Genomic DNA, 27485 nt, shown 5'->3' on the forward strand with positions numbered 1-27485 from the left:
TCCTTTTCGTCTGTACATCGGTCCATAAAGTGATTCTAGAGTCTTCCTCAGTGTTGCTGCACTCATTGAGGTGAAGGTGAGTGTTTAAGCAAATAGGATGAGTCACAGTGATGATTCACAGTTAAACATATTGGCTACTTAACACTTTTTTGGATTTGCCCTCTTTAAGAAATCAAACTACATAACTTTGACGTTGATGATCATAATATCCATTTTGATCACTGAAATATCAACAAACAAAAGTGTTTGAATAAAAGGGATATGGTGTAATGTGGTAATTTGCTGCTACAGGACCTGGACCACTTGCTATAATTGATGAATTCTGATCTCTACCAGAAAATCCTGAAGAGGAATGTCTATCAGTTTGTGACCTCAAGCTCACTTGAGTTATGAGACAAAGCATGTCAACATTTTCACCTCTAAATGGCACACAGAAAGCAAAATTAAGGTTTAGAGTGGTCTAGTCAAAGTCTTTACTTAAATCTGATTGAAATGATGTGGAGGGACCTTAAATAGACAATTTTTTCTTGAAAACTACATTTTGTAGAGATGTCCTTTTAACCTGCATGATTTTGGAAAGAGGGAGAAAGCTGAAATACAGAGAAAGAACACATGCATGCACAGGGTGAACAAGAAAATGCTGCTACAATACACAAAAAAGCCTCAGGTGGGATTTGAACCGAAGAAATTCTTGCTGTGAGGCAAAAGCGCTAACAACAGTACTATACTACTAAAGGTCGTACTGTTTTCTCATAGCATTCATATGCAACTTGTTTTTGTTATTAGGTATATACTGTATTTCCAAATGTATTTTTTTGTCAACTGTATGTTTGTCTGTGTGTGTGTAGCACCTTACCACCGAACCAAATTCCTCATATGAGTGAAACACTACTTGGCAATAAAGTTTTTCCTGATTCTGGTCATCGAAGATGATTGATGAGCGTGGTGCCAGAAAGATTTCTGTTTTTATTTTTATAAACTCAACTGCATTATAAAAAATATCATAATGTCTAATAAGACTTTCACTGACAAACAACTGAATTTGGATAGATGAAGGATAATATTTACCCTCAACATAGTCAATATACCATATCTAATACTGCTTGTCCTTACTAACCTTACGACCAGTTCTTTGGTGAAAGCGTGAAGGTTGAACATAGCTAGCACCGGACTGCACTAATCACTTAGCAGAGAACATGTTAAGCAAAATAAAAAAAGTTCTCTATAGTGAACATTAAAAAAATTATAAAGCACATTTTTCCATTTCACCATTTCTTATTTCATCCTGTGGAGGAGTTCGGTGTAGTCTGATCTGATCAGGTTGTTCTATAACTCAAAATGACAGCCTAATATTGATCAGACTCTTTCTATTCGCTTCACTAATTAAACAAACTGGGTCAACATTTCTGACCCAATGTTGGGTTAAAACGACCCAAATTTTGTACCAGAACCACAAACCTAGTATTTGTCACCAACTGCTACCCTCTCAGTGCAGGACTGAACACAACAGTCCTTCTTACCATCAGACATAGACTTTATATTGATCAAGATTAATTTCATTTTTGTTTTTCTGGTGTTATATAAGTGCTGCTGCTGTAACAAAGCAGTTTCCTGTAAATAATTAGTAAAATTCTATTCTGTTCTGTTCTGTTCTGTTCCATATGGGTTCAAGAAAGTCTGCCCAGTTTTTAAAGTGTGGTGTTCTTCAGATTCAAAATGAGACATGTTTCCCTTTTTGGTTTGCAAACATGTCTGTCAATACATGAGCCATACACTTAGTCTTAAGGGTATCAAAACAGTGATGCCAGATGGGAAATATACTTACGGTATAATCTTTGGGTGGCATTTCATATAAGAACACTTTAGGGGTTTTATCCTGTTGATATCACATTTAAGTCAAGATGTGATGGAGCCAGACATAAAAAATCAGCAGGCTACATGGAAGAAAAAAACAGGTCAGATTCATTTTTATTTTATTTTATTTGAAAGACAAATATCAATCCATTCATCAACTCACTGAAGTGTGCCTTCTCCTTTCTTAGATTCATGTTTGGGTATTGGGTGGGGGCAGTAAGTTTATGAGGGTGGGCATTGACCCTCCCGGTCCCCCATCTGGTGGCACCATTGTACTGAAGACTTGTTTCTTGCATCAGATGTTCTGCTGTCTAGTTGAATTTGTTCAGTTGAGACAAATGGCAGTGGTGAGACCTTTTTTTATTCTTAATGCAACAGTTTGTTTGCTGGAATATGATGATACCTTTGAAAGCCTACCTAAACAAACAGGCAGCTACATTTTTTTGTCATCCCAAGGTTTCTTACAGCCTTTCAGGTGAAATGTTCCTTATTCCTCCTGTTCTGACCCTATCTCTCAAACACAGCCATCTATGTGCAGCTATATTTTCAGCAAATCCAAGTAGCGACAGATTCAAGGTCGCTGGTGAATATCTGTACAGAAAGGCTGCAAGCTCCAGGACAAAAAGGCAAAACTGTAAAGTGTGAGAGAATATGCTTGAGAGTGTGTCGGTGTGAGCATGTGACTGAAGGCTGCTAAAAAAGAAAAGCAATATAAATTTGTTGCTTCTGGATGACACTGAACGAGGAAACCAACTTTGCCACTCACATGCACACAGCCAGACACACACAGAGACTAACACAGAGGCAAATAGAAACCCAGAATTGTGTTCCTGCGTCACTACAGTAGCCATCTGTCAGCATGAAGGCACACATACAGATCTGGCCGTGCATATGGATCAACTGAATTAAAACTCTCACACACTGTGATGCCATGTTGCGTCCAGCTAAAATAATTGTTCAGTTCACCAAAGAAATCTCACACCCCATTGACCTTTTCTGGGTTGAAACTTGGTTGGATTTGTTTAAAACACAAAGAACTGGATACATCTGTGATCTGAACAGTTCTCCTTCCCTCACTTCTCTCATCCCTTCTACTGTTTCTCTCCTCTTCTTGTCTTTTTGTCCTTCTCTCCATTCCTATCTCTATCTCTACCCACGTGAAACTGTGTTTGTCTGAATCTGCCAAACGCTGATGTCATTGTCCACCAGTGTGCTTCCATGTGTGGGATGAAATGAATGCTGAGGTATAATCCCACGGTTTAATCCCAACCACTCCTGCATGAAGCAGACAGCCAAAAAAAACTATTATGACAAGGGGGAGGCAGGTTTTTTTTGGTAAAATATAACACAAAAATTAAAAAAATTAAAGTATGGAGGGTTTGTGTGGAGAACATTTCTTGTTGCCTTCATTAGACTTTAAAAAGGGTCATATTACTTACTGAAAGATGAACCCCCACCCCCCCAGCCCCAGGCTGAGCAGAGAGTGAGATGGAGGGAGAAAGACCGAGAGATTAAAGATTATTTATTTCTCATGGGTGGGAGACAGTGAGTAAGTGGGTGAGTGAGTGAGTGGGAGGTAGGGCGGCAGTCAGAAGCACGCAAACTAATTCTCACCGATGAGCAGACAGTCGTGCCAGAGTGGGAGCTGCGCTTATTTCACCTCTCTGGCGCCGCAGGTCCATCAACAAAGAAACCTTATTAGTAAGATCTCCTTGTTCTGCAAGGACTTGTTACCACGCAGGACCAGAGTGTTTGTTTTGGGATAAAGGGGCTGCGCACCCGCATTTCACCTAAGCAGCGACACCTTTAGGTAAGCCACGCACCGAAGTTGAAATGTGTTTAATTGGTTTTGCATGCACAAGCTTTTTGCAAAACGTTGAAAAAATCATAACAGAGCAAATGATCCAGGGACCAAAGAGATGTTTTCTGGCGTAGTGCTCCTGATTAAGACGATCCGCAGCCAGCGTGCGTAAAACAGCTGCCGTGAAAATCACCAAGGAAAAGCAACTGAAAAGTGCCAGTAGTTGGATATTTCTATTATGACCCCAATATGAAATCAAAGGCAGTACAGCATGGCAGTTGCTACAACTGTTTATTTTATTTATTTATTTATTTGGCTGTTGCAAAGTGTTAAAAAGCTGACAGATGACTGTCCATATTTGGGGTGTTTGGCATTTTACTGCTATGAAGCCTGCTGTTCTTACATTTTACACTTACGAAATCTTAACAAAAGCCTCTTTCTCATGGCCAGATTAAGGGATTGGAGTGACTCTGTGGTGATATTCTGTTCCTTTACATCACGAGCTTTATTTTAATCATTATTTGCTCTTCAAATATTCTCCACTTTTAAAAGTTGCATTAGATTAATTTTTGGTTTTGTGGAATAATTTAATTCCTAGGCCTCTTTTAGGAAAACGCAAATGAAGGTGTTTAATCCCTAAGGAATATTATTGATTTATTCGAGTAATTCAATTCATATTTTATAGATTTACTACATAGTGGTTCATTTTCCAACATTCCTTTCTGTTAATTTAGAAAATATGGTTTACAACTAATGAAAAGTGTAAAATCTTAATATTACTGAAATGATAATAATAATGTTTTATTATTATTTTCAATAGATTCCATGTTATGGCTTACACAGGGTGAACACACCAGCATAAACCCTCCCCAAATTGCGTTTGTTTGTTAAAGTTAATTGTCACAGATGCTGACCATCCACTGAGTGCTGTATCCAAGCATATTATGGAAAGTTAAGTGGAAGGACACAGGTGGAAGAAAAAACGGTGCATACAACACGTATAACACTAGCCTTGAGCGTATTGTGAGGCAAACCCCCACTTAAGAGTTTGGGGTAATTTCGCAATGTGTGGATTGTGGCTGGAATAAATGCTTGAAGAGCAACCACACATAGACATTTCTTGGGCATGAGCTACAATAGTCACAACCCTTGTGTTAAGAAACTCCTAAACTATAGTGTCTTACTAAGGAGAAAAAGAAGTGGACATTTGCCCTGTGGTCCAAAGTCCTCTATTTAGATCAATGTAAATTAAAGCTGGAAATCTAGGTGTCGGGGTCTGGAGAAAGAATGGAAAAGCACCAAATCCAAGTTGCTTGGGGACCAATATGAAGTCTCCATAGTCGTTGATGATTTTGGGGAGCCATGCATCTGCTGGTGTTGGTCCACTGTACTTTGTCAAGCCCAAAGTCAGTACTGCCATCTACCAGGAAATCCTGGTATATAACTGTCATTCAAAGATGACATACTTAAATATGTCATGTTTCCCTTTGCTGCCAAGCTGTTTGGAGATGCTGATTTTAGTTTCCAGCAAACCTCGACAATAATGATTATGTAATGACCAGGGTGTTACTGTGCTTGATTGCCCTGCAAACCTGTCTTACCTAAATCCCATCAAGAATTTGTCAAAGGAAAATGAGAGACACCCAACACAACACTAAACTGAAGGCTGCTATTGAAGTAGGCTTTACAGCCTGATAGCCTCCATGATACAGTTGATTGATGCAGAAACTCATGTAAAAAGGAGGACTGACCAAGTATTTTAAGCATATGCTGTGCAGTTTTTTTGGTGTACTGACAGTGGTTGTATGTAATATTCAATATAATATATCGAAATGCACCTTAATATTGAAGATGTTTCCATCTTAAGCTTTAATTATTTATCATTAGCTGCACACTAACAGTACAGATGCAATGTAATGTTTCTTTTTTCCATTCTGGTCAACGTACTGCTTCAGGTGTCTCCTGAAATTAAGCTCGGTGTTAAAGTGGTTAAGAAATAAATGACAATACGGTCACTTTATATGCCTAGAAATTGGCATCAGAAATATTGAGATTAACACTCTGGTGCTTAGTGCTGCTTTACTGGAAAAGCTGCCAGAAATGTATCAATCAAATAATTAAACTAATCAGAACTGATAAACTGCTTTTATTAGGACTATAATGGTGATATTACATCATGTTTCATCTTTGCAATGATGGCAGAATACACCCCCTGTTGGCTTCATTAAACTTGCTTTAATATGAAAGAGGAGAAAAAGAGGAAACATCAGAGTAAATCTACTAGAAGATACAACTGAGCTGCAACCTTAAGACAATCTAAGAAGTTTTTAAGAAAGAAAACCAAATAAAGAGGCACAGGCTGTAAAAATGTATGTAGACACAGATTGGTTGATTAATTGCTCATTCTGGTGTATATATCTAAGCACTGTAAGAGACTGGGTTGGATGTTCATGTTGGAAGATTACAACTGACTGACCTACTATTTAGAGTAATATTACAAAGTGAAATTGTCTTACAGTGGAATAATAAGTATGACATAACATTATGGTAAGATGTTTATGATTGTTCATGTGCAACTTATGTAATGTCTATCAGTCTGTTTGTCCCCCAGTCTGTCTGTTTATGGCTAAAATCCTCTTTGCTTGTAGGCCTAAAAGCTCCCAATGTCCATTTTTAGTTCCACTAGTTATATCTGTATATATATATATATATATATATATATATATATATATATATATACAGTACACACCAAAAGTTTGGACACGCCTTCTCATTCAAAGAGTTGTCTTTATTTTCATGACTACAAATATTGTAGCTTAACACTGAAGGCATCAAAACTATGAATTAACACGTGGTTTTCACTTCACAGGTGTGCCCTTTATTAAGTGGGATTTCGGGCCTTATAAATGGGGTTGGGACCATCAGTTGTGTTGTGCAGGAGGTGGATACAGTACACAGCTGATAGTCCTACTGAATAGACTGTTAGAATCTGTATTATGGCAAGAAAAAAGCAGCTGAGTAAAGAAAAACGACTGGCCATCATTACTTTAAGAAATGAAGGTCAGTCAGTCCGAACAATTGGGAAAACGTTGAAAGTGTTCCCAAGTGCAGTCGCAAAAACCATCAAGTGCTACAAAGAAACTGGCTCACATGAAGACCGCCCCAGGAAAGGAAGACCAAGAGTCACCTCTGCTGCGGACGATAAATTCATCCGAGTCACCAGCCTCAGAAATCGCAGGTTAACAGCAGCTCAGATTAGAGAACAGGTCAATGCCACACAGAGTTCTAGCAGCAGACACATCTCTAGAACAACTGTTAAGAGGAGACTGTGTGAATCAGGCCTTCATGGTAAAATAGCTGCTAGGAAACCACTGCTGAGAACAGGCAACAAGCAGAAGAGACTTTTTTGGGCTAAAGAACACAAGGAATGGACATTAGACCAGTGGAAATCTGTGCTTTGGTCTGAAGAGTCCAAGTTTGAGGTCTTTGGTTCCAACCACCATGTCTTAGTGCGGCGCAAAAGAGGTGAACGGATGGACTCTACATTGCTGGTTCCCACCGTGAAGCATGGAGGAGGAGGTGTGATGGTGTGGGGGTGCCTGGCTGGTGACACTGTTGGGGATTTATTCAAAATTGAAGGCATACTGAACCAGCATGGCTACCACAGCATCTTGCAGCGGCATGCTATTCCATCCGGTTTGCATTTAGTTGGACCATCATTTATTTTTCAACATGACAATGACCCCAAATACACCTCCAGGCTGTGTAAGGGCTATTTGACCAAGAAGGAGAGTGATGGGTGCTGCACCAGATGACCTGGCCTCCTCAGTCACCGGACCTGAACCCAATGGAGATGGTTTGGGGTGAGCTGGACCGCAAAGTGAAGGCAAAAGCGCCAACAAGTGCTAAGCATCTCTGGGAACTCCTTCAAAACTGTTGGAAAACCGTTTCAGGTGACTACCTCTTGAAGCTCATCAACAGAATGCCAAGAGTGTGTGGAGCAGTAATCAAAGCAAAGGGTGGCTACTTTGAAGAACCTAGAATATAAGACATATTTTCAGTTGTTTCACACTTTTTTGTTCAGTATATAATTCCACATGTATTAATTCATAGTTTTGATACCTTCAGTGTGAAGCTACAATATTCATAGTCATGACAATAAAGAAAACTCTTTGAATGAGAAGGTGTTTCCAAACTTTTGGTCTGTACTGTATATATACATATGATTTCACACTATAAAAATCTCATACCACCCAATGTCTTCAGATGTTGTTGTCTCTTTAATATGATGTAACTTTGTAGTGGCTATGGTCAATTCTTCTAGTTATTTAGATATATCATCATAAGATTTAAATCATCTATGTGCATACTTGTTGCCACTTCGGCCACATGGTCAAACTAAAGGAGAAAAAAAAAAGACAACAAATATGGTAAGAGAGCTCTACCAGTTGAGGCACAATCCAAAAGAAAAATAAATATATCTAATAACTGGGGAGGAAAGTTGATTGAAAGCTACAAAAAACGTTTAATCTTGTATGTATCTAACTATTTGAAAGAATTGCTTAAAAAACCCCTATTGTACTAATTATTAATAGACATTGGTTAAATATGCGAATGTTCAATCTTTAGCAGGTCATTATAGCATACACACACAAAAGAGAGATTTCAAACAGTTTTTCTTAAGACAAGAATTATTAAATCTCTTACTGTATAAACCTAAGTTTCAAGTAATTGTTTTCTTGTTACGACTTGCGAGATATAGGACACCAGAATGCAGACTAGAAGGCAGCATGTCGGTAAGTAAAATGGTTTAATAACAAAAACTCACTCACAGCAGGAGGCAGGAACAAAACAACAAACGGGCAGGCAAGACAGGAATGGCATGATCAAAAAAACAAGACTTGGTTTGAGAACTAGACTTGAGCATCATTTGCAAGACAAGACATGGTTTGAAAAATGTTTCCGCCATGAATGACAGAACAGGTGTGTATTTATGGAGTGTGACCAGGTGAAACAAGACAGATTAATAGGTGCAGGTGATCCAAATTAACAGAACAAAACGTGACTGGAGCAAAACAGAGACTCTTGAACACAAACTAGAAAAACGTGAAGCAAAAGCATAACCAGATCCAAAAACCAAACTTGACAAAACATGAACAAGACGACAAAACAAAAGCATGACCAGGAAAATAAACAGAAACATGATTCAAAACTTGAACTGTGAATAAGACCAACAAAAACCCAGAAACCAAAAACCAAACAACCCCAAATCATAACATTTCTTCTAAAGGACTTGCAATAACTTTGCATTTGTGCTGTCGAGACATCCGGGGATTTACTAAAGTCTATGGAAATTACATGAAATTATATTTAAAATACAGTATTTAACTTAGATAAAATGTATTTAAATTGGGGATACAGAACATAATTTTAGGCTTTACATGCCCTAAAAATGAAAAGCAGAATTCTTCATTTTATTTTTATGTTACATTAATAATTTCTTTTAATATTAAAGCCTTCTCAACAGTGGGTAACATTATCTTAATATCATATAATAGAGTGGCATTATAAATGACAACAGTGGAGGCTACAATCTTCATTTTATTCTGGTGCAAATGTGTTCTAATGTTATTTTGCTGCTGAAACTCAGGCTTGCTGCAGTCTGCAACCAACATGTTTGGGGTTGATTTACCATCACAGCAGACAGCACAGGTTACAGATGGTTGCAGGAGATTAAGAGGTGCCTCCATCCATCAGCTTGACTTTTCGAAACATCTGTGTGATGTGACACAGTTTGCTCAGGGTCCCCACAGTCAGTGGCCAGCAATGATCTTCAGAACAGAGAGCTTGAAATAAACACTTTTATGTGCTATTCTAACAATTTGGCAGTGTTTGTGGCAAACACTGGTGTAGCTGGGAAAAAGTAGGGATGAACAGCATGAAAAGTCAACACATAACAGCTAGAATATGCCTTTTTTCCCCGCACATGGCACAGTTATATAAGAACAAGCTTCTGGACAAACTGCACACACAGCATATGTTTTTTTTTTTTGGTTTTTTTTCCTTATAAGTGAGCTTGGTGCCAGAGGTATCTCATGTCCTGTCTTCCTTGCTCATCTGCTGCCTTCCTGCACTCAGACATGCTCACGTCAGCTGCTCCGTGAACACTCCACCTGAGCCCCCTGTCATTTTCAGAACTTTTAATGTCATTCGCTCTAGGTATTTATCTATCCATATTTCTGTTGCCCTTCCCGACTATGAAACTATCCAGCTAATGGTACAATTTTGTAACTGATTTCTAAAACAAGTAAAAAGATATTTTCTAAAATAAACCTTTCCCTATTTCTCCATACTTAATTGTTGATGATTGGACTTGTATTTGGACCTTTTTAATCTGGTCAGTCTCTTTTTTGAAAACAAGGTTCTGCATTAAATGGTTCTCATCTGTGGCTCTGACTCAAATTTCGTTTCTTTCTCATCTCTGCATTAAATGATCACTGGCATTCTAAGGCCCAGTCCATGTTTCCATGTATTTTTGAGCATTTGCATGAGCTCACACACTTTGTGGTGAACTCTTTGTCGTGGACTCAACAGACTCGTTATTCAACAAAGTGTCGGAAAGAAGACAAGCCGACTTTTTTACAAGGGGGATCTGTTAGTTGTAGCTAGAGTTTCCTTTAATTAGTTGGCAGGAGAGGCGCCTGATGAGGTGTTCTGCTGCTGCAGCCCATCTGCTACAAGGTTTCGATGCATCAAGCATTGAAAGATGGAATTTGGCATACATTGGTGGTAAGAAAGCTACTGTTGCCATTTTATCATTCTGAACCAGTCAGCCCATTGTACTCTGACACTCTGACAAGGCATTTCCATTCATGCTTGTCCAGATGGTAGTGCCTGAAAATCCTAGTAGATCAAAGTGTATGAACTACTCAGACCAGCCTGTCTGGTAATAATAATCATGCCACATTCAAATTCGCTTGTATTCCCTCTCTTTCCCATGCTGATGCTTAGATTGAATTTAGGGAGGTGCCTTCACCACATCTAAATGCCTACACACATCTCACTGGTGCCATGTGATTTGTTTATTCGCTATTTGTGTTAACAAGAAATTAAACATGTGTAACTAATAAAGTTGCAGCTATGTCAAGTTAGCCAAGGGTTTCCAAGTCTTTCTGTGTAAAACCATGTGAAGCCCCAGACATGGATCATCGTTCACTCAACAGCCGTCTGGTCACAAAAACGCAGATGCTTCTCTGATGAGCAAATTGATGACTTCTCCTCCTCTTTCTCATTTATCTTTATTAGACAGCAGACACATCAGCTCATTATTGCTATTCGATTCCGCTTGAGTATAAACTGTAAGGAAAGCACCTAAGTAGAACGCTGCAATGCAGTTGACCTAAAAGTAGTATGAATATGAGCCCAAGCGTGTCGACAAAATCCCAACCGCTTGCACACACAAACATTCATCCTTTAAGTACTTTACACTTTTACATCTTCCTCTCATGGCAGCATTGTTTCTTTGAACTTAATTTCCAAATTTCCATGTTATTCATATTTATAGAATATACATGACTATCTGACAGAATTTGAAAATATTTAGAACCATTTAGGGTGGCTTAGAAAATAATAAACAATGTGACATTTTTACTGAGAGTCACATCATCAGTATCAGCATTGCAAATTAATTTGGTTATGCCGCAGACTGCTAATGGGCTGCATTTCTAATGGAAAATATTCATAAAGCTCACTTTTAGACTTGTTGACCATCTAAAGCACTTTGCTTTACAAGCCCCATCCAGGCAGTCAGACACACAATAAGATATAACTTCTTGGTCTAAAGTAGTTTTCCTCAAAAGTTTACCTAAATGTTGTCAGCCTGCTAATGAGAGAAAGAAGAGTAAATAATATGTAATTCTGATTTGAGGAAAACAATAGGATGTGCTGTTGTATGCCATTTGATGTCCACATGTTGCGGTTTCAATGCCAACTCCTCCCACATTGTACACATAAATAAACTATTTTGCATGTTTAGACCATTGGTGTAGCTTTATTTTTAGTGTTGTTTTGTGTATTTTGATGAAGTAGAGACAAATAATTATAAAGCAAAATCAAATCTCACATACACTTTAATTTATTTGCAAATTGATTTATCTAAAATGTTGTAAAATTCCACGTTTCAACTAATTGTGGTCCAAATATTATTAATTGCAGAACTACAATGCTCAACAAAATAAAGGGAACACTCAAATAACACATCCTAGATCTGAATGAATGAAATATTCTCATTGAATACTTTGTTCTGTACAAAGTTGAATGTGGTGACAACAAAATCACACAAAAATCATCATTAGAAATCAAATTTATTAACCAATGGAGGCCTGGACTTGGAGTCACACACAAAATTAAAGTGGAAAAACACACTATAGGCTGATCCAGCTTTGATGTAATGTCCTTAAAACAAGTCAAAATGAGGCTCAGTATTGTGTGTGGCCTCCATGTGCCTGTATGACCTCCCTACAACGCCTGGTCATGCTCTTGATGAGACGGCGGATGGTCTCCTGAGGGATCTCCTCCCAGACCTGGACTAAAGCATCCCCCAACTCCTGGACAGTCTGTGGTGCAACGTGACGTTGGTGGATGGAGCGAGACAAGATGTCCCAGATGTCCTCAATCGGATTCAGGTCTGGGGAACGGGCGGGCCAGTCCATAGCTTCAATGTCTTCATCTTGCAGGAACTGCTGACACACTCCAACCACATGAGGTCTAGCATTGTCCTGCATTAGGAGGTACCCAGGGCCAACCGCACCAGCATATGGTCTCACAAGGGGTCTGAGGATCTCATCTCGGTACCTAATGGCAGTCAGGCTACCTCTGGCGAGCACATGGAGGGCCGTGCAGCCCTCCAAAGAAATGTCACCCCACACCATTACTGACCCACTGCCAAACCGGTCATGCTGAAGGCTGTTGCAGGCAGCAGATCATTCTCCACGGTGTCTCCAGACCCGTCTGTCACATGTGCTCAGTGTGAACCTGCTTTAATCTGTGAAGAGCACAGGGCGCCAGAGGCAAATTTGCCAATCCTGGTGTTCTCTGGCAAATGCCAAGTGTCCTGCACGGTGTTGGGCTGTGAGCACAACCCCCATTTGTGGACGTCAGGCCCTCATACCATCCTCATGGAGTCGGTTTCTAATCGTTTGTGCAGACACATGCACATTTGTGGCCTGCTGGAGGTCATCTTGCAGGGCTCTGGCAGTGCTCCTCCTGTTCCTCCTTGCACAAAGGCGGAGGTAGCGGTCCTGCTGCTGGGTTGTTGCCCTCCTACGGCCTCCTCCACGTCTCCTGGTGTACTGGCCTGTCTCCTGGTAGCGCCTCCAGGCTCTGGACACTACGCTGACAGACACAGCAAACCTTCTTGCCACAGCTCGCATTGATGTGCCATCCTGGATGAGCTGCACTACCTGAGCCACTTGTGTGGGTTGTAGACTCCATCTCATACTACCATGAGTGTGAAAGGACCACCAACATTCAAAAGTGACCAAAACATCAGCCAGAAAGCATAGGTACTGAGAAGTGGTCTGTGGTCCCCACCTGCAGAACCACTCCTTTATTGACTGTGTCTTACTAATCGCCAAAGATATCCCCATGGAAATTCTTGTATTAAGTGTTCTAAAGTGTTCCAAAGTGTATGACCTTTAGGTTACTTCACTCCTCAGAACATCTGTGTTAGAGGAGGAAGCTGTAAAAGCCAGTATCTGACGTTTAATGGTTAAAACCCATCCTTTAGGGTGATGTCTCAGGAAGAGCAGATGGTTTGCTCGTAGATAACTTTGTTACCTCTGACCCGAGGAGGGTCTAGGGCCATAAAGCACAAACTCTTTTAAGTTGAGGTAACACCCACATACTCTTTAAATACTGTGTGTAAATGTTGATCGGGGCTCTGCTTCACTGACTAACCTCAGTGACATGGTCTTCAAACACTGAATGCCTTTGAATAAAACTTATAAAGACAAAGTCCGGTCTTTCTCTTTTAATGAGTTAATTTCTCTCCCACTTTGATAAGAAAATTCCACAACACCCTGGAAGGCCTGCCGACTAGGAGCAGAGACTGAGGCGTCGCTGAGACCCTCAGTGGCTGCGCATAGGCTGAGGCATCACCGAGACCCTCAGTGGCGTGCGCAGAAGCTGAGGCGTCGCCGAGACCCTGGGTGGCGTGAGCAGGAGCTGAGGCGTCGCCAAGAGCCTCAGTGGCGTGCGCATAGGCTGAGGCGTCACCGAGACCCTCAGTGGCGTGCGCAGAAGCTAAAGCGTCGCCGAGACCCTCAGTGGCGTGCGCAGGAGCTGAGGCGTCGCCAAGAGCCTCTGTGGCGTGCGCAGGAGGTGAGGCGTCGCCGAAACCCTGAGTGGCGTGAGCAGAAGCTGAGGCGTCGCCAGGACCCCCAATGACTTGAGCCGGCGTCGCCGGGACCCCCGATGACTTGAGCCGAGGCGTCGCCGGGACCCCCGATGACTTGAGCCAAGGCATCCCTCTTCCGACGTTCTCTGCAGCGTGTGGAGGAGGTTGAGACAGACGTGGGCGGCTTAATGGCGGTACTCTGGAGACATGATATGGACAGAGCTGCCGCTTTGTTCTGCAGACCTGGTGACAGCTGAGCTGCAGCAGCGGAGCTCTGGAGACCTGGCTTAGACTGCTCATCTGCAGCGCTCTGGTGGCTTGGCATGGGTGAAGGTGAACAGCAAAAACTGCCTTACTGCCGTCTCATACTCCTCCTCCATCTGTCTGATTCTCTCCCTAAGCTCAGGAGAGGAATACAGGAGACAGATGCTTCTGAAGTTCTTAAGCTGGCGTGCATAAAACCTTAACTGCTCCTCCAGCTCCTCTGGTGTTGCCTCAGCTGCGGAGCTGCAGTGAGCCTGGGAGACAGTGCTGTGGCAGACGAAGACGCGGGATTACTTGCTGCAGCACTAACGTCAGCTGGCAGGGAAACCACTGCTCCAGACGTCACAGCAGCGGCCATGGAAGACTCCTCCTCGCCGGCTGAAAAGCAGGATGCTCCGCGCCGACGTTTCCTGCGGCGGGAGAAAGATGCCGGCTCTGCTGCCGGATCAGGGCATGCAACCACGGGAGCCGTCAACTTAGCAAAACATGAATACAAAAACTAAAGCATGACCTGGAAAACAGAAGCATGATTCAAACCCCAACTAAAAATAAGACCAACAAAAACCCAAAAACACCCACAAATCATAACACAAAGAACTTGCAGCACATTGTTTAACATGTTTTATAGTCCCTAAAAAAATGAAATTGTAACAGGCAAAAATCCGAATCAGGATGTCAGACCCCAAAGACAACAGAAATCGGAGGTGGCCAGGAAAAGATTGTAAAATTAATCTCTGTAAATTACTTATCACTAAATACTTTTGCTTAAATCTCAAAGTGGCCAAATGACCATCAACTTTTATATGAACCTACAAATCCTATTATTAACAGCTGCACAGGTGCAAATTCAGGTTACTGCTGGTTTGCTTTAAATTTATTTTAGACTCCTTAATTAAATGTTTATGCCTACACACACACAGCTGAACTACTCTATCACTATGCAGACAAAACAGCAATTTTAAAGTTATTTTGTCACTGTGGGGCAAGAAACTCTAGAGCTAAACTGTAAAACCACAAAACTACAAACACTCAAATCATCATGTAGGCAAATATAAGCAGTAACACAGCAGGAAGAGAAATTAAACTCATGAAATCTTCATAAAGTCATTCGCCCACAGTGAAATGGTTATTCACAAATCATTGCATACCCATTGATGTGAGCCAGGATAAATACCACAATTTACTGCAATTTAAAGTGAGCTATGCTAGGCAGTCTTGTGGCAATAAGTTATTTTCCTCCAGCATTTTCATGCAAACTAATGTTCTGTATTGAAGAAAAAGTAATTATAGAAAGGAAAGGTCACGGCGTGTTGTCATTTAGAAAATAACGATGTAAGAATATTTCCCTTTTTTCTGGGTCTTGAAAAAAAGGGCCAATTTGTATATCCATCCATCCATCTATCCATCCATCCATCCATCCATCAATCCATCCATCCATCATCCATCCATCCTCCATCCATCATCCATCCATCCATCCATCCATCCATCATCCATCCATCCATCCATCCATACATCCATCCTCCATCCATCCATCCTCCATCTATCCATCCATCCATCCATCCTCCATCTATCTATCCATCCTCCATCTATCTATCCATCCTCCATCTATCCATCCATCCATCCATCCTCCATCCATCATCCATCCATCCATCCATCCATCCATACATCCATCCTCCATCCATCCATCCTCCATCTATCCATCCATCCATCCATCCTCCATCTATCTATCCATCCTCCATCTATCTATCCATCCATCCATCCATTCATCCTCCATCTATCCATCCATCCATCCTCCATCCATCCATCCATCCATCCATCCATCCATCCATCCATCCATCCATCATGACTGCAATTATGGAAATCTAAGTTTGGAAGAGAATGGCATTTGGTTATGGAATATATCCAGTAAGATTGACTTTTGTGCTGGTTGTTCAAAAGTATTCTTATCTCACATTTTCAATGAGTATTTATTGCACTTTTGCTTCGTGTCTCACCAAGAAGCTAGAAAGCATAGCCATTGTTTGCTGACTTTTACTCGTTGAGGTTTGACCTTGAATCTATCTGAAAATTGGCACAATTAAAAACAGGCAAAAGACACCTACAAAGCTGGGATCTTTGAGGCACCTTTATCATTTATATATGGCGAAATTGTTTTTATGCACTTTGTTGTAGGATGCTTAATTAATTGTGGGGAGAGGGCATAAATTATTAATGAGCTATCCCATCCTTAGGGTCTTTCAGTTTTAAAGAAAAGAGAGAAAAGATATAAAAGAAAAGGAGGGGACTGAAAGAAAAGATAGATCAGATGTAGAGGAGAAAAAAGGGATAAACAGTACTTCATTAAAATGACATTCCTTAACAACCCCTGTGTCTCTGCCCACATCTATGAATTATTTTCTCCTCTTTTATACCTTTCTAAAAATGTCTTCTCTTCGCAGCTCTTGATCCCACATTTTTCTTTCATCTTTGGGTAGTTCTCACCTCATTGTGTTTCTGTCTGGCTGTACTCTCTCCACCTCTTATTTATCTCTGTCATTAGGCAGCTGCAGTGGCCTTTTGAAGCAGGCTGGAGAGAATTAAGCGAGAATGGCACAGTTTTCTATTTTGAAATCGCCCTCTGGAGGCCAAGAAGCCCAGACCTGACATACACAGCCCGACCTAATTTTACATGCAAGTCGTCTCACCTGTAAGTTGGGGCTTTTCCTCATAGTTGTCCAGACATAACAGAGCCAAATCGTGTTGTACTTTGCTTGAAGTTTCATTGAGTTCAGCAGAAAAGAGCTATAAGTGGGATAGAATCTGGGCCAGCACAGAGAAGCTAGGTCACAGATCAGGGAAATGACATAAAGGGTACAACCGAAACTGAAGTTTCACAAATGTTACTGCATGTCATAGTTTTATTGATGCAAGATGAGGAGATTAAAAAAAAACGTCAGAAGCAAAAATATAATTAGACATAAATGCCATGACAAGGATCTAGCACTTATTGCTACCCTGTTTTATTTGTCATCAGGACTCATCAGTTGTTCTTTCTCCACCAGCCCCAGTTACATTGCGCCTTATATAACACCCCAAGCTGTTGTAAAGGAAGCATCCAACAAGCCACTGCTTCATCACACTTTCAGCTGTGGCTCCCCTTCCGATCATAACCGTGGCTGCCAAAAGTACCACCCATCATCCACTGGTAGCCTTTACCCCTGAACAGCAACAGCTAGACAGCTGTGGCACAGTATATTTTAATTGAAAACAATTATGAGAGAGATGTTGTGCTGGAGGAAATGGTTTGCGTAAAGGGAGAAGGATAGAAACAATTACATATCCTGGGAAAATGCCATTATCAGTGTTCCAGACAGAGAATCTCTATTTTATACCAGTATTGCTGAATGCGTGGATGGATTTTAGAGATGAATACCTGAGGGGCATGTGCACTATCTGTGGTTGCATGAGACGGGCAGTTTAGCATCTGGTCGCAGTTCAGACATGGCACCAGTGGAAGTGTCCAGCTCTGAGACTGAACACAAGCCATAAGCAGCTCATTTAAACTAATGACCAAAACTGTGTTCCAGGAGCAGCACAAAGGTATGTAGAGTCAAAAAGAAAGAAACCTGTTGATAATTAACTGCCTAGGTTTTACCATCATATGCTAATAGCCATTAGATCTAATTTGATAAACTCTTCATTTGCTCTCCTCTGTCTAACCCCTTGGGTATCTGTCAGCTATTATTCTAGGTATAAATGTTAAACTGTATGTAATATAACTATTTGGTATGATTGTATTTACCTGCACGGAAAAAAACACATTCACCTTAAGTCAGTTTATAACCTAATATTCAAGTTTCTGGATTGTGGTAGGAAACCAGGGTACCCAAATAAAGCACACACTTCCGCAGGGAGAACATGCATACACCACATTAATATTTAAACCAGAGATTTTCTCGCTGAGAGATGAAAGTGGTAACCACCACATCACCTTCCAGCCAGATCTCAAAACGTTGATCAGTTCACTCTGACTTGGTCTGACAGGTTCTTGAGGAGGAGGAGGCATCATGAGGGACTAATCAACCAATCCGAAGCAGACTTGATGTCATGTGAAAGCCACATCACATTAGTCAATCAATCAAAAATTGGATTATACTGTTTTCTTTTTCTAAAATGTCTTCTTAAGACTCAGAGGGACTCTACATTCCAGAAATATTATCAAGTTGTCACTCTAGACATAATAACCTCATAATCTCATGACTGTGGTTGTTTCCACATTCAAAGTTTCTAAAGAACACACCATCCTCATGGAGAAGAATAGTGGTGGTAGCTGGTAGTGGGAATGCTTTTCTTAAGTAGGGACATGGATGCTGCTCACAGTTGATGGGAAGATGAAAGGAACTAAATACAAGGCAGTTCTGGAAGAAAGATCTGTAAAAGGTTTCAAAAGACTTGAGACTTGGGTGGAGGTTCACCTTCCTGCAGACAACAACCCTAAACACACAACTAGATCAAAGCATGTTCATGTATTAAATTGGCCCTGATCTAAATCCAATTGCAAATCTTTGGCCAAAAAAATCTTTGGATTTTTTGGCTTTTATGTTTACAGACATTACTTATTTAAACTAAAGTGAGCTCCATTGCAAAGAAGAATGGATTCTTGATGTTCAATAGTGACACAGCACAAAAGACTTGCAGCTTTGCAGTAAAAGGACCCTTTAAAAACTAGTTATCATTTTTCATTTCACTTCACATATATGCACTACTTTGTGTCGGTCAAATAAAATCCCAGTAAAATTTTTGGTTGTCATGTGGATAAATGTGGAAAAGTCCAAGGGGTGTGAATACATTTGCAATGCGCTCCAGCTAGTCTCAAGTTTGTTCCATTCATACCTTGGCGTAGTGACTTTTTCTGGAATTCCAACTAAATGAATACGAATAGAAACATTTTTACTTCACAAATTCCATCCTCTTTTTGCTGCTGGGAACATCTGCACATCTTCCTCATGACATCTCAGAGCCACATTAGACACAATAGCTAAAATATGGCAATAAATAATGGCGCTGTTGACAATGAACTGCAAGACCCAATGGCTAGTAAACAAGTTGGTGTGATTCATTTAAATATTCTCATTCTTATGTTTTGCACTCTGAAAGGGAAACAATAATAAAACTCTAAAAGTGCAAGGAGCACTCTGTCTACACTTTTCAGGCACTGATTTAGCTCTGCACGTGATAAGTAAATACAGACAGTTGCAAATTTATGCCATATCGGCCTTGGCGACAACTACAAAGCCTCACAAAACCTGTTTCTTGAAGAAATGACAGAGTTTTGGAGATGTAAAGAATTTCAGTCATTTGTTGCTTGCTCCAGCAAAGGCGACAACAGGAGTGAGGAAGCGCTGAGAGGTTAGAACTGATCAGGATTTATTGGCTCAGCTGGTCATAAACGAGACTTTATGCTCCCATTACATTATGCAAGTCAGGATCTGTGCTAGCTACTGGTGAAATATGACCGCTCTGCAGAAGCACATTCTCTATATCTCCTCCTAACCCTCCCCTCTGTAGTTTCTCTGAATTCCTCTCTCTAAGAATGGATGAGTTTAATACTTAGAAAGAAAAAAGGCAGTTCCCTTATAGTTTAGTAATTTGAGGGATAATAATCAATCACAACATATCTATGTCCTCCCCCTATTCAACCACATCTTGTCTTTCCTTACCTTTGGGTTTGTGACCATTTATTTTCTTCGCATCCTGTCTCTTATTCTTTGAAACATTTTGTCATTTTGCTCAACAAAAAGTAACCCTAATGATTTCTTGAATACATTTAGCCAGGCTGAAGGATTTTTAAAGAGACTGGAAATAGTAAGTATTCTTCACCCATATATCTTCATATAGCTACTTCATATATTTAGTTACTTAAAGCCAGATCTATTCTCACACTTTAACAACCTTGGCACTTTTCTTGACAATTTCTGTTTATTTCTACAACTTTTAGTATTAGTTTTAATTATCATTTTCACTTTTTATAGTCCTGTTGTAGTCCTGTAGAGAAATGTTCTGACAGCATGCTGGTAGCTGAAAATCTTGGTATTTTCAGAGGAAGAAGGTGCTATAAAAGTATTAATAACCACTGGCATAAGTAATTTTAGAATTTTGATAAAACCACAGAGCAGCTCAAAAAGAAAGTTTTAAGTCTACCTTGTGTTACCAAAAAGACCTCAGACCCTTTGACATCTGAACCCCGGGGCTCTGAGGATGCCTCATCATGCACTGGATGAGACTTGTTTGTCCAATACATCCTACAGTATCAGTGTGATATGATGCATTATTGTGCCGAAAGAGGCTGCTTCCATCAGAGGATGTCATTACCGGTGCTGGAGTTCATGGCATAGAGTAGAGCATTAGCCAGATCATCTCTGTGTTGTGATTCCTGCTGTCATTTTTTGCTCACGTAAGGATCAAACATGCTCCTGGCTGTCTAAATTCATAGCGTGCTTTTATCCACATCACATAACTGTTACATTTCTCTATCTTTCCTTCTGCAATCTCTGAAATAGCAACAGCTCAGCATTTAGAGATAGAAGGGTATGAGTCAAACAAACCTTTCACCCTTCAAGTCAGCAGGACATTTTTTTCACTTTGCAGGTTTAGCCATTAGAAATTAAGAATTTAGGTATTAGAAATTACTTTGTTAGAGATTAACAACTAAAATAACCTAATCCATATACTGAGTTAGGCCCATTACACTATTGACTCCAAAATTATTCACTTTAAAGAATCTAAAAAAATATTATTTAATAGCTGCAGACTGGTTTCTTCTTCACTGGCAAGGTATCTGAGGAGAAATACCCACATAAGCAAACCTCCCATAGGCTCCACAGGTATGTTAAATGCTATAAGGTGTGAACAGTATACCCACACACTGTTTAAAAATAGAGAAGGTCCTCACAGTCCTACACAAAGCCTCACAGCAAAGACCTCTGTGATAAAACGGTCTCCAGCCTTATGACTCTTATCCAAAACTTCAATCGCAGCTCCCTTCTCCTCCTCTTCTCAGCTCCTCCTCTCTTTTCTGTCTCTCCAGGGAGGGGATTTTGCTTCTCTAAGTCTTCTATCACACTGAATATTTCACAAAAGTGCCTCTTTTTTCCCTCCCAGCACACACACACACAGAATCCTGGATTTCTCACGGAAGTCTTCTCACTTAGATTTCCTCTCTGAGTCCTCATTAATTGTCTTAGACCATCGCTCTTTTATTCTTTTTTAATTTTTTTGTCACCATCATCTCAATTCAATTTTCTGTCTCAATATTTGTTTTTTTATGTTGTTGTTTGCCGCAAGTGTTCTTTCCTTTTCTTTTGACATTTGTTCCTAAGCATTTACATGCTTTCATGATTTGCCCAGGAGTGCTTTTGAAACGTTTATTTCCTCTGTAATCAAAACACTTTATGTTCTGTGCTATCTTCTTGCTGTATTAATTTGAATCTGTTGAGCAACAATGCATCAGTTTTTATACATTTTACTTCTTTCAGCATTAAGGATGACTCAGGCCAATACAAAACACCATAGAAGAAGCTGACTGCCACACCAAAGAGCTGCCAAATTCTTTAAAAATTGTGTGTAATTTTCTTAGGTAATGTTAGCTTTCCTGTACAAGTAACTGCCTGATGTTTAATGAGAAAGATGTATGCCATATTGAATTATAATACAAAATAAACCTTTAATTTTTTAATAATCTTTGTTCTGCATGCCCTAGAGCCTTAGGAATTAGATTTTGTCTTGAAAATTACTCTTCCTGATGATTTTAGTCAGAGCTTACTGATTGGCTGTGTGTTCTGCGATGCATCTGAGACTCTGGTCCAATAATTACAATTCTCCACTCTTAGAAACATCTTGCACAGGAAAATGGGTGTGACTCTTATTAAAATAACTTGCCTCAGACTTCCCCTTTGTCCTTTCCTTGCATTATCTCCGTCTGATTGTGAAGGCTGTGGTTCAAGTCACATAATATTGGGAATAGGATGAAGAGTGGAATATTTAACGTAAAGTCCAATTATAGGATGTTGCAAATAGTAAAAATGATACTATGAAGTACCCAGGAGAGTAAAGATGACTGAATAAGCCTGTACTAATTACAATAGATTGTACTCTAACTGTGTACAACCTGATCATTTTGGCCAAAATTAAGACTCAATCAGATCCTTGTTGTTGTTGTTGATTGATTTCATTGTTGTTGATTTTGTTGGATGATTGGGTTCAATGAAATGCTGAAAAATAAAGTCCTTTTTCATTGTTCTAGCTGACTGGTATTCTGAAAGGTTTTTAACTTCTATCTGAGAAGGTTAAAAGTAAAACTAGTTCCATCTGAAGAAAAACTAACCCTTGGGCATTATGCTGTTACCACCATGTATGGTGTTCCTTTGATGCGCAATGATGTCTTTAGACCCAGCTTACCTTTTGGAATTGAAACCCAAAAGATCAAGTTGGTTTAAATGAAGTTAATATATTAACTTATGTTCAGGAGCACTGCCGCGTCTCAGCCATACCTTTAATTACCCAGCAGTCTACTTATATCAAGTTCACCCAGTCTTCAAAGTCTGTCATGTTCTTTTAACCCTACTTTCCCGTTCCATCAACCAGATCTTACCTCATCTCTCTTCCTCCTCTTTATCCTATCACCCTCATCCCTTTCCCTACTTCCTAGTCTCATTTTCTGTCTCCATCCACTCTTTTTTGTTCCAGGTTCCATCTGGTTCCATCTGAGTTGCCTCAGGAAAAGTTATTTCTTAAAGACCCCACCCCCAAGCTGATTCTCCTCCTCCCAACCCTTCATCAGCAAGTCTCCTCAAATGACCCATCCTCACACCCAGCAGATCCATGCCCTCAACCCATTTTTTTGGTAAACCTTCAAATGAATTTATTGGTGCTGTTGTCCTTGCTGGTAAATTGGACCATAGCACATTCTAAGGTTTTAAGGTTTTAGGGGATTTGAGGGAGGCCTAGATGTTTCCGTTTAAAGAAAAAGCTTTCTATACTGCAACCCAGTTCTGAAGTCAAAACATATGGAGAACACAGCAAATTGTTCACATTTCGAACACAACCAGTACTTATTGGACATCCTGCAGCTCCTTCTTGGCAGCCTTTCTTACCAGTTTTCATCTTTTAATAAATTTTAAGGAGACATCCAATTGTCTTTATGTCTGTCTTTACTGTGCCATGGTATATCTAAATAATGACACAGATTTTGTGCACCCTTCTCCTGAAATATAATTTTTTTTTTCATTTTCAAATACAATGCAACATATACACCTTGTTATTTGACTTATGTTACCTCATGAACATTGATTCAAATAAATACCCCATGTGATGCCAAGGTGACATGGGGTCAAATCCATCCGCCTGTCCGCCCACTCGCCCATCGATCCATCCGCCCACCCGTCCATCGATCCATCGATCCATCTATCCATCTATCCATCCAATCCATCCATCCATCCATCCATCCATCCATCCATCCATCCATCCATCCATCCATCCATTCCATGAAAAAAATGTATTTGATATTTTACCTACATTTAAAAACAACAACTGGTTCTTTGTCACCTGCAACATGCCCAAGCCAATGTTTTTTTAAGAGCCATGACGGAAGATCCAAAGAGCCACTTGCAGCTCTGGAGCCACAGGTTGCAGACCCTCTAGCATATTTCCAGTGGTCATTGGGTAAGAGGGGTGGTACATCCTGGACAGGTCACGGTTCAAGTTTTTTAAGATAAGAAAAATACTCTTCAGGGAGTTTCATGTTTAACACAAAATTTTTCTCATCTGACAGCAATTCTGTATTTTTCTTTGTGAATGTGCTGTTCAGTGTTTGTCCGTGGATAAAACAATGACTTAACAAAAGTCCTTTCCAAACCCCACATGAAAAGAAGTTTTTCATTACTTTTTTTAGGCAGCCATTTCCAATTTAAAGAACAGTTTTAGAAAACCTAAAGGCAGATAAGCCCATATTACAAAAGTAAAACCAGATATCTTAACAAATTCAATGCTGCTAATTTCCATTTTTCACTGGCCTTTCTATCACAGTGCCAGCACATAATTTAGCATAGTACATGCATTTTATATTATATAAGTTCACTTCCCTGAGCTCATGCTCATTTAATGTATTTATCTGAGATTCGGTTAGGTTTTTCTGCACCTACTGTAATGAGAACAGTTGTCAGTGATGTTTGACTTCACATTGGAGCCAATATGTGTGCCAGACAATTAGGGGCAACTGAAGGAAACATTTAACATTCAAATATTGAAATAATAACACGATATACTGAATTTACAATGCCTCGCAGAAAGATTCCCATTCGATGATGTTGGGACGTTGTAAGATAGACAAACACAAAGTGGTGCAAAATTGTGAAGTGGGAAAAAATATCCCCTTTATTCTGAATCCCCTTTAATAAAATCCAGCAAAACCAATTGCCTTAACAACTCATCTTGTCTCTGAATGTGCAATCATAATAGAGAAATGCACTACAAGGCAGCTGTTATTGCGGGGATGGGTGGTTCTTCAAAGAATTGACTCAGGATAAATACTATGACGTCCGGGAAAACATGGGGAAAAAAATAATATATAGCATGCGCACAAAATACTTATTCATCCCCATGAAATATTAGTTTGTGCCCATGTGTGTGCACGAAATACTACTTCGTTCCCACGACATACAGGGGTTGGACAATGAAACTGAAACACCTGGTTTTAGACCACAATAATTTATTAGTATGGTGTAGGGCCTCCTTTTGCGGCAAATACAGCGTCAATTCGTCTTGGGAATGACATATACAAGTCCTGCACAGTGGTCAGAGGGATTTTAAGCCATTCTTCTTGCAGGATAGTGGCCAGGTCACTACGTGATACTGGTGGAAGAAAATGTTTCCTGACTCGCTTCTCCAAAACACCCCAAAGTGGCTCAATAATATTTAGATCTGGTGACTGTGCAGGCCATGGGAGATGTTCAACTTCACTTTCATGTTCATCAAACCAATCTTTCACCAGTATTGCTGTGTGTATTGGTGCATTGTCATCCTGATACACGGCACCGCCTTCAGGATACAATGTTTGAACCATTGGATGCACATGGTCCTCAAGAATGGTTCAGTAGTCCTTGGCAGTGACGCGCCCATCTAGCACAAGTATTGGACCAAGGGAATGCCATGATATGGCAGCCCAAACAATCACTAATCCACCCCCATGCTTCACTCTGGGCATGCAATAGTCTGGGTGGTACGCTTCTTTGGGGCTTCTCCACACCGTAACTCTCCCGGATGTGGGGAAAACAGTAAAGGTGGACTCATCAGAGAACAATACATGTTTCACATTGTCCACAGCCCAAGATTTGCGCTCCTTGCACCATTGAAACCGACGTTTGGCATTGGCATGAGTGACCAAAGGTTTGGCTATAGCAGCCCGGCCATGTATATTGACCCTGTGGAGCTCCCAACGGACAGTTCTGGTGAAAACAGGAGTTGAGGTGCACATTTAATTCTGCCGTGATTTGGGCAGCCGTGGTTTTATGTTTTTTGGATACAATCCGGGTTAGCACCCGAACATCCCTTTCAGACAGCTTCCTCTTGCGTCCACAGTTAATCCTGTTGGATGTGGTTCGTCCTTCTTGGTGGTATGCTGACATTACCCTGGATACCGTGGCTCTTGATACATCACAAATACTTGCTGTCTTGGTCACAGATGCGCCAGCAAGACGTGCACCAACAATTTGTCCTCTTTTGAACTCTGGTATGTCACCCATAATGTTGTGTGCATTTCAATATTTTGAGCAAAACTGTGCTCTTACCCTGCTAATTGAACCTTCACACTCTGCTCTTCCTGGTGCAATGTGCAATCAATGAAGACTGGCTACCAGGCTGGTCCAATTTAGCCATGAAACCTCCCACACTAAAATGACAGGTGTTTCAGTTTCATTGTCCAACCCCTGTAGGTATAACGTGCGCACAAAATACTAAAACAGCACACTTTCTGAAAAATACGGTTGAACAAAACAACAACTGGATGAACAGGGATAGTCTGATTGAGTTTTATTTTAGGCTGGGGATGAGCTACAAAGATATTCTGAAAAGCCTGGCATCCCAAGGAATTCTCATTATTAGAGTCATTAGTCATAAATGGAATATTAAGAGCCAGGTGTTAACCCTTCCTGCTTGCATTTCCTGACGTTGGTCGGGAAACACAGGGAGATTCTTCCTCCAAGGCCGAAATGGTTGTTCACTTCAGGGTTAACCCCCTGTACTTCCGTGTCACGGGGGCTGAGACTTCTACTGTATAATATTGAAGGGACTGGATTGCTGAAGCAGCCGTGTTTTTAATAACTGTACTGCACACTGATTGCACGTTAAAGGTACCGTGGCCAGCTGAACTTCCTCCACGGTTGCTGTCATTCATACTGCCAACACACACAACTGCACGCGCACTCTTCTTCTCTCTCTGCCCTCTTTTTTGTGGTCCCAGTCTGACAGCACAGAGCGACACCCCATTTACGCCCACATACACATTTACACACCCACCGTACACTGAGCTCGATTACTTATGAGTTACACATCTCCTGAACACAGGTGACTTGATACCTACTGCGTGGGAACGAATCAGTACTTCATGGGGACAAATTTGTATTTTGTGGGAACGAATTAGTACTTTGTGGGTACAAATTAGTATTTCGTGGGAAAGGAATTAGTATTTCGTGTGCATGCTATATATATTTTTTCCCCCATGTCAGTTCCCGGGCGCCGTAAAATACAAATGCAGATCTGAATAAAAAAAATTAAAAAACATGTATCTTTTTCCGTCCACTTCCTTCCAACAATTATGCACACATTGAAGAAACATGAGAAAATCTGAAAGAAACCCTAGGGATAGGACTTTAAGGATTTTTATGGTGCTCAACAATTTTTATATATATAACTTTCTGATCTCCCGTAAATTAAAGCTGTACAGGGCATAAGCACACCCAGGTGGTCTGGGGGTCTTGATTCGACTGGGTGGGATTCGCAGAAAAATGTCACACTTTCATTAGGTTAGATTAACTTTCAAACTACACTTTTAAAAGCCAAGCAGACCACTTGGACAACGTCTTAGAACAAGTGCTTATTGGGGTCATTGTCTCAACAAGCTTCCCAGTATGAGCAGGA

At 40.4% G+C, this 27485-nt stretch overlaps 1 protein-coding gene across 1 annotated transcript in view; it reads left to right on the forward strand.

Moving 5' to 3' along the window:
• Positions 1 to 3418: 3418 nt before the first annotated feature.
• Positions 3419 to 27485, forward strand: part of camkvl (CaM kinase-like vesicle-associated, like) — an 86465-nt gene continuing 62398 nt past the window's right edge. Inside the window, exon 1 of the mRNA XM_047360685.1 lies at positions 3419 to 3664. The gene's annotated coding sequence lies outside the window, so the exon portion shown is untranslated. The remainder of the gene's footprint in view (positions 3665 to 27485) is intronic.

The sequence above is a fragment of the Girardinichthys multiradiatus genome, chromosome 1 (genome assembly GCF_021462225.1).
Source record: "Girardinichthys multiradiatus isolate DD_20200921_A chromosome 1, DD_fGirMul_XY1, whole genome shotgun sequence".
In the NCBI taxonomy this organism is placed as follows: Eukaryota; Metazoa; Chordata; class Actinopteri; order Cyprinodontiformes; family Goodeidae; genus Girardinichthys; species Girardinichthys multiradiatus.